This window comes from Seriola dumerili, unplaced genomic scaffold (assembly GCF_002260705.1).
Source record: "Seriola dumerili isolate Sdu_G_001 unplaced genomic scaffold, Sdu_1.0 BDQW01000088.1, whole genome shotgun sequence".
Classification (NCBI taxonomy): domain Eukaryota; kingdom Metazoa; phylum Chordata; class Actinopteri; order Carangiformes; family Carangidae; genus Seriola; species Seriola dumerili.
In genome coordinates this window covers 1,017,320-1,030,898 of record NW_019174343.1, presented here as the reverse complement: position 1 = coordinate 1,030,898, position 13,579 = coordinate 1,017,320, and the positions used below count along the sequence as shown (strand labels likewise).

Sequence of the window (13,579 nt, the reverse complement as noted above, 5' to 3'; positions counted from 1 at the left end):
TGGATGGTTGGAGGAGGATCACAAAGTGAGATCCAGATGTACTAATGAGGTAGCATGCTGAACCGACATCACCACACGCATGGAGGGAAAGAGGACAGGATGGATGGATGGAATGATGGATGTATGGATGGAAAAGTGAAAGTAGAGAGGATGGACCAGGAGTGATGGAAATGATTAAGATGGAGTGATGACATGAAAGAGAAGGAGTGAACAAGTTCTATGTTAGGAGAGAAACAACAGTCAAATACAACAAAGAAAAGGCTGAGAGACGAGAATAAAGAGGAGGAGGAGAAGGATAAAGGAAGAAGGAGGGAGAGGTAATTTAAAACAAGATGGGGAGTGTGAGTGGCGGTGGGGGGATGAGAGAGATAGAGGGGAAGAGATAGCTGTAGAGAGAGAGAGAAAGAGAGAGGGCCAGACTGCACCCTTTTATTTATTTTGGCTGGCACAAAGGAATATTACCTCTGGACACACACACACACACACACACACACACACACACACACACACACACACACACACACACACACACACACACACACACACACACACACACACATTCTTGTATTACTATAAAAGTGAGGGCCTGATGTTGACGTCCTGACATTAAACTCAGACTGATCTTATTCTTCAAAACAAACACGTCTCTCTTTCAGTGTTCATTCTTCTTCTGGTCTAAAGCAGTGTAGTTTTCTTCCTCACACGTACAGAGGCTGAATTGACCTGCTACCTGCTCTACCACCTGAGCTGCACATTGTGCAGGTAACCTACAATCCAGCCAGCAATTTTCCATTTACTTTAAAGATTAATCAGTGAATCAATTGTTAAACTGACACAAAATTAGAATTTTGAAAAGCAACGCTCATAGCTAACATGAGGAGCTGCAGCTGATGTTTTCTATGCTGCTTTGTTAACGATTATTAGCGTCAGAGCTTAGTTAACCTTTGAATCCTCCTTACTTCTCCTCTTTCCCTCTCCTCCGGCACAAAGAAATCCGACCAGATTAGATGTGTACATGGATGCATGGACATATCTCCACTGTATCCTAGGCAGGCTGGAAACACTGAGTTGAATGGTTTACATCATTTGTCAAGCCTCTGCTGTTGTTTTGCTTTTTATCAGTGTTCATTGAATTTCTTTGGTTGAACTGTTGAACTGTTGTTTGGACAGAACAAATAATCTGCAGATGTCACTTAGGGATCTGGGAAATTGTAATGAGCACAGGCAGATTAATTGATAATAAAAAACTTGTTAGTTTCAGCCTGTGTACAGTTTAGAAATAAGCTCTCAGTTTGATTTTGGCATCTTGCATTTCTGATGATTCTGCAGCACAAGGTTTATGTCCACTGTCAACATTCAGTACCAAAGCAGGAAGTATAGTGAAGCAGAAAGTGAGACCAACAGTTAATGTTGGTTCTATTTTTTCATGTAAATATGATCTTCTTCTAACCTCAACAAAGTGCAAGTTTCCTGTGTAAGTCCCTATGTAACTGTAGAATAACGATACCTAAACTACAGTCTGTTTGTTATAACCATGGTCTTCTCGTAGCCTTATTTTACCCATAATTAAGCACACACTCGGGTAGGTGAGCTGCAGTCAGGTCAATCCACAGCTCCATCACTGGAGTCACAGTACAGATCCTCCTGGTCAAATATTCCTCCAATACAAGGGAAAGTTGTTCGGTCACATTTTTACTTGAGTTAAAGTACTGGAGTACCTGAGTAGTAGTATTGGTTGTGAAGTATTCAAAAGCACCTTTTTTATATCAACACATTGTTGTATTGTTCCACATTTACAGACCGTAATGACTCTGAAACAACCTACTGACTGACTGACTGGCTGACTGACTGACTGACTGTAGATGCTTCAAAGCCTGTAGAAATCACCATAAAAACACAATTGAATCAATCAAAGGAGTTACTGTCGTTTTCATATTTTTTCTTTTAGTCGGTGATGAAGTCTGGTCGTGGTAAACACAGCAAACATTTCAAACTAAATGAATCTTTATTTATTTCTAAACCTTCAAACACAGACCTCAGATCAGAGCATGGTCTCTGGTGAAGAATCTTCTGCCTCATCTTTATCTAACGTCTCCATCGTTAGGACACTGACAGGTTCAAACATGACTGACAGTGGAGGAGTTGACTGTCATTGGTTTTTCTCCTGTGATGAACACGGGGTATGGTCTATCACAGTTTCAAAATAAAATAAAATTCATCCCACTGACTTGAAGCTCTGCTTCAAAGTAAGAGTACTTCATAGAAATGTTGTGGAGTAAAAAGTACAATATTTTTTATAGTGTAGTGGATTGAAAGTCAGATGTTTCTAAAAAAAATACTCAACTAAAATACAGATAGATAGAAAACTTAGGCAGATGTACTTGTCCACCCCTGTGTCAGCATTCAGCCTTAATGAGCTTGTTCCAGGGGAGCAGAGCTGCAGAGCTGCTGTGGGCCAGATGTGAGCCTCTGGCTGACCCTCAGAGTGACCTAACATTTATCTAACCTCCAGCTGGCTGCAGCCTCTCATCTGCACACTCACTGCTTCACTAACACTGCTGTCTGATGGTCGGTGGACTCAAAGCTGAAGTCTTTTATCATTGATCATTATTATATGGTCCTATTGAAATAACACAGACATATGACTGCAACTGCATCACAATATTAAACAAAATTAAAAGGTTAAACCATGTGTTAATGTGAGCTGGTGGATTTAACACACACACACACACACACACACAAACCCAACCCCCTTTTTTTAGATAGTATACTGGAAAACCACTTATAGTGCTGAACAAATTTGGGCGAGTGCCAGGTCTCTGTGGGTGGGTGTGGTTTTTGACTGAGAACAGTGTGCCTGGAGGGATCACTAAATGGCCTCTTTGTATGTCATGAATTCATGATGTCATGACAAAGGTGAGAGGGGACGTCTTTAGCATGATTGGCTGTCAGTGGGATGTCTTCAATATTTTAGATGAAGAATGGAGGAAGAGGAAGAGTAAGAGGAGGAGGAGGCGAGTTCTTTGTTAAGTCGGGTAAAAATACACCAAACAAGAAAACAGGTCCAGGTGATTTAAAAAATTTTTTTTTTTATTGCTTTTGATGTGTTAATAAACAAGAAGTCTGACATGAATACACATGACTCTGATAAAAACACCAGTCCATCAGATACTGGTGACAGTACAAAGATAATCCAGGTTCAACAGGGTTAGAGTCAGTGGGATGGGGTGAAGATACACACTGTATGTTGATGGCGCTAGCGTCTGTGCTTTTAGCTGATGAACTGATGCTTGTACAGCCAACATACAGATTTCTCAGGGTATGAACGAAACACTGATTGTGTAAAAATGTTTTCACTGTTGCTGTTCTCTTAATGTGTAACAACACAGGGCTTATGAGAGTTTTTGTGTTGGGGGTTGACAAGAGATCGATCTCTTGTTCCTTTTTGAAGCAATGTTACAACATCTGGCATCTTATAAACCCCTCATGTCTTCTTTTCTTTTCTTTTCCTTTCTTTCCTTTTCTTTCCTTTTCTTTTTTCTCTTATTTTTTCATTGAAAAACTGATTATCTACCTCTTAAATGTATCCTAAAATTAGCTACAGTAATGAATGATCTTTCCATTTCTTCCTCTCCTCCTCCACTCCTCTTTTTCTCCTCTTTCTCTCCTCTCTAACACTGCCTCATCTGTGTCTCTGTTGTTTCTCTCTGCTCTGGTCTGCTGTTATCTCTCTGTCTTCATCTGTAGCCTCGACTCTCCTCCCCCAGCCTCAATCTCTGTCCGCCTGCCTCCATCCTGTCTTTGTGGATGTGATGGGTAGAAACTGACGGGGGGTAACAAACTGATTGGGGTCGCCCCCTCAACCACCACCGTCTGCCTCTTATATTTCCTGTTCAGACTGTATCAACTCACTTTGGTTCTCAGTGGTGGAGGAGCTGCAGAGGATTCGGATGGCTTGATGTGATGTGGTTTTTTGTCTGCTCTGCGTGTTGTTATGTAGATATACAGTGCTACTGTGGAGATGGTCACCCAGTTTATATCATAGGAAATATAACTCTGCAATAGTAGTGATAACAATTAAACCTAGTAGTCAGTGTTGAATTTCATGCCTCTAGATGAAACAACCAAGAACATCATGTGTAACTACAACAGTCAGTTGAACTGGGCTGATGACAAGTCTTACAGGTATCGCTGCAGGTGCAGATGTGTGTGCACGTGTGTGTGTGTGTGTGTGTGTGTGTGTGTGTGTGTGTGTGTGTGTGTGTGTGGTGGTGTTTGTCTGTAATTTGTGGAGTCATCATTTATTAAGAAGCCTCATAAAAGAGACTGTGTGTACACAGGAAGTATTTCAGCTCACATCAACCCGGGAACTGTGGGATTGATTTATCTGGAGTCACACACACACACACACACACACACACACACACACACACACACACACACACACTCTCTCTCTCTCTCACACTTTTTACCTGTTCATCTCTGTCTTCTCCTCCTGCTTTTTTCTTTTCTGTCTTTCATTTTAAATGAAACCAGTGAACCTGTTTCATCTTCCCTCTTCATCCTTACACTGTTTCCTCTCCTCTCCCACTCTCTCCTTCCATTCACTTTTTTTCTCTCTTTCCATTAAAAGTAGGTCATTCTGCAACATCGAACTGCAGCTCCTACCAAGCGTGACATCCACATACACACACGTATCGCCTGGCAACCATGCCTTCACACTGCACCCTCTCCATCCTCCATCCTACTTCCCTCCATCTTACCTTCCCTGGAGGATGTGCTCGGTGCAGAGGACAAGGTTTGCAATCTGACACTGCTTTGTTTTGTCCCTGCTCGTCTTCCGGGGGGGGGGGGTTAATTAGGCAGGGCTTTGTACAGGATGAGGGTTAAATTCACACATACACACATGATGCCTGTAGATGTACAATGAAAGAGCCCAAGAACAGTCCACAACCTCGAATCTAATCTAAACACCGCTGCTGCCAAGGTTCTAAACCATCTGTGCTACGAGGTTAAACTTTGATGATATGATCAATGGCTGATATTGTGGCAAATTACAATAACTCTAACATCATTGTGTCAACTGATTCTACAGGACAAAAAGTATTTAGAATTTAGTGTTGAACACATCTCAAAGTGGAAAAGTCTCAGTAGCAGCAGTTAAAATTTATTCTTGACCAAAGACATGAAACAGAAGAAGCGACATAAGCAAAATGAAAGAAACAAAAAAAACGGAACAGACTGAAAGAAACTAAACAAAAAAAATTGAAATGAAAAGAAAGAAAAGAAATGAAACAGAACTGAAACTAAACAAAAATAAAACAAACAAAAATGAAACTGAACAGAATGAAAGAAAAGAAAAGAAAAGAAATGAAAAAAGAAACAGAAGAAAACGAAATAAAGGAGACATTGCACATCATGGTCTTCCTCAGCAGATATATTTTGATAGAGGATTCTGGTTTTGTGGTTGTACTCCTTATGGATATTTATTCTTCATTCTGAGGAAGACAATGACATACATCTGAAAGCTCCAGAAAAAGTTAGTAAGAGAAACTTGAGTTAATCATTTAGGAACTATTTAACTGTACAACTATAAAACAACATACTGTATATAGTTTTCCATACACTCTCTGGCCACCTCATTAGATACATCTGTTCACAATGTAATGACAGTGTCTCTGAGATGTTAGTTCAGTTCTTTTTGCAGTGAGGTGAGTGACTCTGTTCAGTGTGATGTAACCCAGTACAAGGTTAACTTCAGTAATAAACATATGATTGAATTAAAACTGAGCCTTATCAACTTCCTCATTTATGACAGAGCTGTTGCATTGATTTACATTATTCCCATAGAACAGGTAGACATATAAATATGTCTACATGACAAAGAAAGAGGAAATGTGACAAAAAGAATTTTTTTTTGTCATGTTTCCTTTTTGTTGTTGGTTCACTGATCCACAGTCAGATCCACAGTCAGCCATCATGATGTTGAACTACACTGACAGTTGGAGGACATGTTTGCTAATTGTGTGTGTTGTTGATTTGATTTGCTCTCATTTGCCCTCGTATCTCAGATTTCAGAGCCCCTCACCAGCACATAAATGCATCACAAGACAAGTCAGAGTTCATGCTTCCAGCTGGGTTACCTCACATGGATAATAGTGTCATCATATTGACTGTGATAGATTATCCAGTGTCAGAGAGTCCTGTTGTTTTTCACAAATGAACGGAGGTAAATGGTTAAAACAGATTTAACAATCAGAAAATGTCGAGTAATAAAGAACAAAATGTGTTTCAGGGTTAAATCATCAAAACAAAGACAAAACCATCTGGTACAAATAAAACAAATAATAGTGAACATCACAGTCACAGTGATTCTGTGCTGGATTCACAAACACTACTCATTATGTCGTTACACACAAACATGAACCCAACACCTCCCACACTTTTCCCAATTATCCCATCAGTTCCTGAGAGCGGTAGTCACAGCAACCCCATTTAAAGACCATTTATACCAAGAAAATGATGTCACTGTCATAGAGCCATACCCCCCCACAACCTCTTTAGCATGTGAGCCGTGACCTTCTAGTGTGTGTATGAGCCTTTTCTTGCCATGTCTTCTACGTGTGTGTGTGTGTGTGTGTGTGTGTGTGTGTGTGTGTGAGTGTAATGTAATGCACTGGGTTCAAAGGTCACAGCTGGAGGGTGAAAAGGAGGTTGCACAGCTTTTTGTCGTCATAATATGATTTTGGTCCTCACAACATGAGTAATACGTGGACCATACACACACACACACACACACACAAACACACACACTTAAACACCCACACACACAGACACACATCTCAGGGACAGTCATTAGTGAATTGCTGAGTGCAAGACCTGTTATAGAACAACAGGGAATAGCAGGTGATAGACTGGACATCAAAGTGGCTAACCCCCCCCCCGCCCTCACACGCCCACACACACACACACACACACACACACACACACACACTCTTCTTAGTGCCCCATGAGGCTGGTGAAAGCAGGTCAGAGTGCTGAACTGGTACTTGATCAACATCAGTCATTTTTTATTCTCTTCACACATTCAGTATATTATTTACAACCTGTTTGGATAAATGAAGCAGAATCTGCAGGAAAACATTAGAAAATGCATTATTATAATTATTATAATTATTATTATTATTATTATTATTATTATTATTATTATTATATCACTGTCTGATTATGAAAATATAAAAAATGTGGAGTTAGTATTAAATTAAGTGCTAAAGGGCAAATTTGAAAATAAAATAAAATCGAATTCTGACTAAACATCTACATCTGACTAAAGACCAGTCCAGTGGGTCCTGAGGGCGAAGACTAAAGAGCAGATGGGCTAGCTGCTGGTCTCTGATAAACATACAGACTGTGGTTGAGTTGGTAACTAGATGTAGCTGGTCATCCATCAAAAAGCATCAAAACCCATCATAGAGAACATGAGAGAAAAGGTCAGGTGAAAATAATTAACTGCTAAAATTGTAAAACTACAAAACTCAAAGTAAAGAAATGAAAGTAAAAGTTGGCTACCTGAGTGTTTTTATGTGAGAAGCCATATGGTGATCACATTACTCACCCTATCATCACCTAATTCTTGATTAGCGTATGGCACCATTTCATATGGTGTAACCATAACATGATCACTTTGGATTTGATCTGTTTGGGTTTGAAGACGTTGTTGGGGTGCAGCATGGTCAGGCTCAGATCTTCAGCAGCTGAGACGAGATGGTAATGAGAGTCTTACTTACACACACATTACCCTCAAGTAGGGCATAATGCTACCATACCCTTTGGCAAAGCACTTAACCCAGTTAAACAGTTCTCCCCCAGATGTTCAATATGTGCCGTACTGTGCTTGGGGGGGGGGGGGGGGGGGGGGGGGGGGGGGGGGGGTGTATACTGTACAGCTGTAACACAAACTGAGTTAATGCTGCAGTCATCTGACTGAGTTAAAGCTACAATAAGCAAGTTCTGGAAATCAAGGCAACACTAACATGACACTTCCATCCCTCTCCAGCCTATGAGTCAGCATGAGCAACGTCCTCTAGCAGCTAAAGCAGAAGTGACCAGAAGTGCAGTCATGTACTGTCTTTCTCCTTCTCTGATTGGCTAGAAAGACTTTAGTCTATGTCTGCAGTGCTGCCTGGCTCAATGGGTCTAGGTCATGGAGGCCTTAGACAGCACCTCTCCACATTAACTTATGTTTAGGAGAATATTTCAACTAAAACATATTAGGAAAAGTTGCATACTTTAGCTTTAAGGATGCTGTCATAAAATCAGGAAATGTGGCTTTACTGATTTTGGACTGTTAGATTTTTCATTTCTGAGCAAATCTTTAAGACCAAGCTTATACCAACATGTAACATACAATAACAGAAGATCAATACTGACATATATGAGTACTATCATGTTATTGCACTTGTGTGTATATGGGTGAAGTGTCAGTTTTGTGTGTAGTTTGCACTGTAGCGGATGGTTTTATTGTACTGACTGAAGCGTTTTTCTCACTGAAGCTCAAACTGTGTTGGAGATACAGAGTGGGTTTGTGTGTGATTTATATTTCCATAGAGGCTTTTCCACAGTCCTGCGGGCAGACTGTGTGTTAGTGTGGGTTTCTGCATATGTGTGTGAGTGTGTGAGAGTGTGTACAGCAGCAAAGCAGCAGCAACACAGGCAAGAGGGACAAAAAGAAAGAGTGAAAGAGCATCCTGTGATCCTGAGGGCAGCGGCTGGCGCACAGACGAGCTCTTTGAAAGCACAAACACACGAGTGGAGAAACAACACTGATGCAGACAGTCCTGAGGCGTGTGTGTGTGTGTGTGTGCTGCTGTCGACTGTATCTTCTTCCTGCACTCAGGCTAACAAAGACTAATGAGCAGTCAGCACATCTGACTATAGTCTTCAGACTTCTTTTATTACATTGTCTTTCTGAAGCTACTTAGCTATAAACATATCTATTATTTACCATGTTCTGTTATCTGGTCCATTCTCCACGATCCACAACCTTTCATACACAAGTGTTTGTGTAGAGTAAATACAGCAGGTTATGGTGTGAAGCTTCCTGTTTAAACTGAATTGTACTTTGTTTGGTAAACACAATTCAAAAGGTTATAATATTGATGATTTCTTCTCTCTGTGTCTCATCAGGTCTGCTCAGTGGTCAGGACAGAGTGGGTGGACAGACAGAGGACAAGTGTCCACATCAGTGTACGTAAGTCAGTCTAGTACATTTACATCAATGCTCCACCTCAACCACAGTCCAGTCATAAACAATAATATTGAAATTGTGGAAATGTGTCAATATTAGATTTTTCTTTTCTGTTAACGTGTACCTCTTGTTTTTTGGTGGGTGCGGGCAGCTGTTGCAGATGTTGGCTCTCCATTACCTGCAGTATTTATTTATGTGTGTGTGCAGTGCTCACTGCAGCCATGCCACTACTGTGGCGGAGTGCTGAGGGTAATTGTGTGTGATGGGTGGAGGGCTATTTTTGGGATGTTTATAGAGGAAGATGGGTGGTGCTGTGTTGGGGGTATATTTGGAGGTCAGAGGAATGGTTGAGAGGGCAGTTAATGTGTTAATGCCTCCAGCTCTGCCACTGACTCAAAGAGATTAAAAAAGACCAGGGTTTATATTCAGAACTTGAATTTACTCAGTTTATTGTTGCCCTCTGGATATATTCTGTATAGAATTTTTTCAGATAATGGTTGTATAAAATGCTATTATATATAATGTATAAGAGGTGTCATGTAAGGAAATGTAAAACATAAATTCATATTTAATTATGATTTTTGTCCAAAGCTGCAGCTTTCAACTAGTTTATACTGTTCACTGTTGAATATACTGATCAAACTGAATAAAACAGAACACAGAGGAAAACACAGTTTCTCAACTTCATAGACAAACATTCCCTTAAGGGTGTAAATGGTGATGTTGAGAATCTGAGGTCCAAACCACCAGCACAGATGAACTGAACTGAACTGAAGACAGAGAAGAGTTAAATAACAGTGAATCTATTACATTTGCTATTGCTACATGGCTAACGTTAGCATTAACATCTGTTTACTTATCAGTCTTACCAAGATCTTCAGCAATTCTTGCCTTTACAATACAAGAGGTTATAATATGTCCTCTGAGCATCTAGTTCTTCAGGGCAGAGTGGACGTTATAGTGACTTGGTATCGGAAAGTGACAATACAGTTCCATCAGGCTGAGGCTAGCTGGTTAGCATGCTAACTTCAGTACAAGAAAAGAAGTAATAGAAATAGAAGCAAAAGAAGAGTCAACATTGGTGTTGTAAGCAAAACTTAAATACAGCTCCTTTAATGTTCACAGTTTAGTGGATTGTTACAGCAGAGAGTAAAGGAGAGGTCATCCAAGTGATGATAGTGGACACAGGTGACAAAAAGTAGGTGATGTGTCTTTATCTAATAAATAATATCCCAAAAACCCACATCTTTGTTGCCAAGGTTGCAAATGAAAATTTCTAATTGACTCGTCCTCTTTTTGAAGAGTTGAAAGCTGCATTTGAGACGTACAGGCAGGACCAAGGAACAAGGATGAGGCAGACATCCCTGCACACACAAAGATAAAATCCTGCTGTGTTTGCAAGCATTATGGAATATGTGCACACACACACACACACACACACACACACACACACACACATACACACACACACACACACACTAAAATGCACAATGAAAATGTACATGTAAACCAGCATGATATCACCTCCTCATCACTGTCTCCTGTGTGTGTGCACCAGCACTCAGCCCCATCTAGAGAGACTCTAATGGAATCTCCCTGTGCTGGGAACAATGAAACATTTGCAGCTGGTACTAATGCTGTGTGTGTGTGTGTGTGTGTGTGTGTATGTGTTTGCACCTTCTTGGGGATGGGCATAACTGAATATGAATGCTCTTTCTTCAGGGACAAAAAGGGAAGAACAACAATGAACTTCATATAATTGCAGAAGGTTAAAGAAAAAGACAGCAATAGTAACCCATGTCTGCTGTTGTTCTCACAGAAATTCAACATTTCCAGTATATTCTGTGCCTGCAGTATGTGATCTACAGTCAAAAAACTGATCTTTTTTTTCAAATGAAACTGTAAAACCAGTTGTTATAATTGGTTCATTCCTTTCAAGTCTTTGAATCCATGGAAATAATCCTAAAATGAGCCCAAATGAAAACCCTCAGCAGCTGATTGGGCGTCAGCTGTAATAATCAAGCTTCATTCACATTAATCATGGTTTTCTTCACTGTTCATGGAGGAGGAGGAATTTTAAGTGGCCTCTCTTCATAAATATGAAACCTGTCAGGGCTGAGATAAGACACTGAGTCTGAAGATGAATTGATTTATTCTACATCTATCCTGAAAGGCCAGGAAATGTTATTTTAATCCAACAGACTTTAAAATGTCTGTAGTCTGTTAATGACTTTAATATTATTCTTTAAAGAAATAACTCTTGTCTTCACTGATGGAAGAAAGCAGATATTTAAAGAACAGTTTCATTTAGCAAATACATGCAAATTCACTGCAAGTAGGTTAATACTTGGCTCTTTCTGTGTGTGTGTGTGTGTGTATATGTGTGTCTGTGTGTGTGTGTGTTTGTGATGCTACTGTGAGCCTGAGGTTGTGAACCTCAGGCTAAGCGAAGGTAACTCTGACCTAGTTGTGTCTGTGAGGTCACCTTGTGTCCCAGCATGAGCAAACCAAACTGTGTAAGCTAGGTCAACTAAAAATGTGAAACAACCTGCAGCTGAGTACTACAGAGTTAGAGGAGCCAAACCAAACCGAACCAGACTACTCAGACACTCAGTGGTGATCCTAGATGCAAGAGTTTGCCATTTCTCACCTAGTTTGACATCATTTATTTATGCTCTGGTCCTGTTGGTGACGTGGTTGGTCGCTCCCTAAAAATGAAATAGTTAAATAAGTAAGAAGGGAAGCTGCCCTGTGAAGGTTCATAAGGAGAAGCCTCAGTCTGTCTGTTGCCAGCTTTCTCTGTGTAAAGTATAAATCTTAAAGCTTCTATCACAGTCAATAAATCAAAAGGTCCTGTCCACATTTCAGATCTCTCACCTCAATCTTCCCATAACTCCCACAATCCCTTCAAATCTCCAGCAAACTGAACTAAATTCAGCTTCACTGACCCGCTGTTGTTTTCATATCTGTGCTGTGAAACCTCACCTAAAACTGAGCATAGTAAAAGTCAACATGGTGTGATTATTTACAGTCTAAGCCTCAGTTTAGCTTTATCTATGTAAGTGTTGTGTATAAACTGACCCTGAACTGATATAAAGTCAGGTTCTAGATTAGTGTTGTACTGACTGTGTTTATCCGAGCTAGTTCTAATATTGTGTTCCACTCTTATATGTTACTGACAGTGGGAATAATAATAGTATAAGCTCCTCTCATTGAACCAGATCCATGACAACACAGGCTTTTGTGTAGTATGTGACGTTCACTGACCCTTTTTTCTCGTCTCAGTGTCTCAGAGTCTCAGCCTCAGTGTCTCAGAGTCTCAGTGTCTCAGAGTCTCAGCCTCAATGTCTCAGAGTCTCAGTGTCTCAGAGTCTCAGCCTCAGTGTCTCAGTGTCTCAGCCTCAGTGTCTCAGAGTCTCAGCCTCAGTGTCTCAGCCTCAGTGTCTCAGAGTCTCAGCCTCAGTGTCTCAGTGTCTCAGCCTCAGTGTCTCAGCCTCAGTGTCTCAGAGTCTCAGCCTCAGTGTCTCAGTGTCTCAGCTTCAGTGTCTCAGCCTCAGTGTCTCAGTGTCTCAGTGTCTCAGCCTCAGTGTCTCAGCCTCAGCGTCTCAGTGTGAGCTCTCATGTACTGCAGGTTGTTGAGGCCTCCACACGTGGAGAGAAGTTCTGACCTATTTCAGAGCTTTCACTGCTCTTCACTGGTGATCTACTTCTGTCTCTCTCTCTTTCTCCCTCCCTCCCTATTTCCTTCTCTCTCCCTCCCTCTCTCTCACTCTCTCCCTCCTCCCTCTCTCACTCTCTCTCTCTCCCTCTCCCTCTCCCTCTCTCTCTCTCCCTCTCCCTCTCACTCTCCCCGCCTCTCGCTCTCTCTCTCTCTCTCTCTCTCTCTGTCCCTCCCTCTCTCTATCTCTGCAATTTAAATCAGGTTTCTCTCTAAAGGCTTATATTGGACTGAGTGGCATGCTCCTCTTCTTATCTCTTCTACAGTTCCTTTTCTCTTGTGTGTGTGTGTGTGTGTGTGTGTGTGTGATTGGCTCCTCATTCGGCCCATGCAGAGATCTCAGCTCCCCAGGGGCAGATTAGCTGTTTAGTTGAATACAGTGGGATCGACATGCCACCAGATGGTTTCTGCATAATGTGTGTGTGGTAGGTGTTTGCAGGTTTTGGGTGATGACAACTGCCTTCAGGCCAAAAAGCTGTTGTGTTATTCCACTGCTCACAGTTTAAAGCAATCTAAACATTATCCTAATGGAAGTCCATAATGCTGCTGTGCTTCATGTCATTCATTATACAGCAGAGGTAATAAATTATAATCAGAAGAAGGTTTTTGTGTGT

General features: G+C 41.0%; 1 protein-coding gene across 8 annotated transcripts in view; it reads left to right on the top strand.

Annotated features, from left to right (window-relative positions):
* nfasc (neurofascin) overlaps positions 1–13,579 on the top strand; it is a 96,324-nt gene that overhangs the window by 13,536 nt on the left and 69,209 nt on the right. For 7 of the 8 annotated variants that reach the window (XM_022745577.1, XM_022745581.1, XM_022745580.1 and 4 more), the window contains exon 2: positions 9,187–9,250. The gene's annotated coding sequence lies outside the window, so the exon portion shown is untranslated. The remainder of the gene's footprint in view (positions 1–9,186; positions 9,251–13,579) is intronic. The other variant, XM_022745576.1, reaches the window with a different exon arrangement.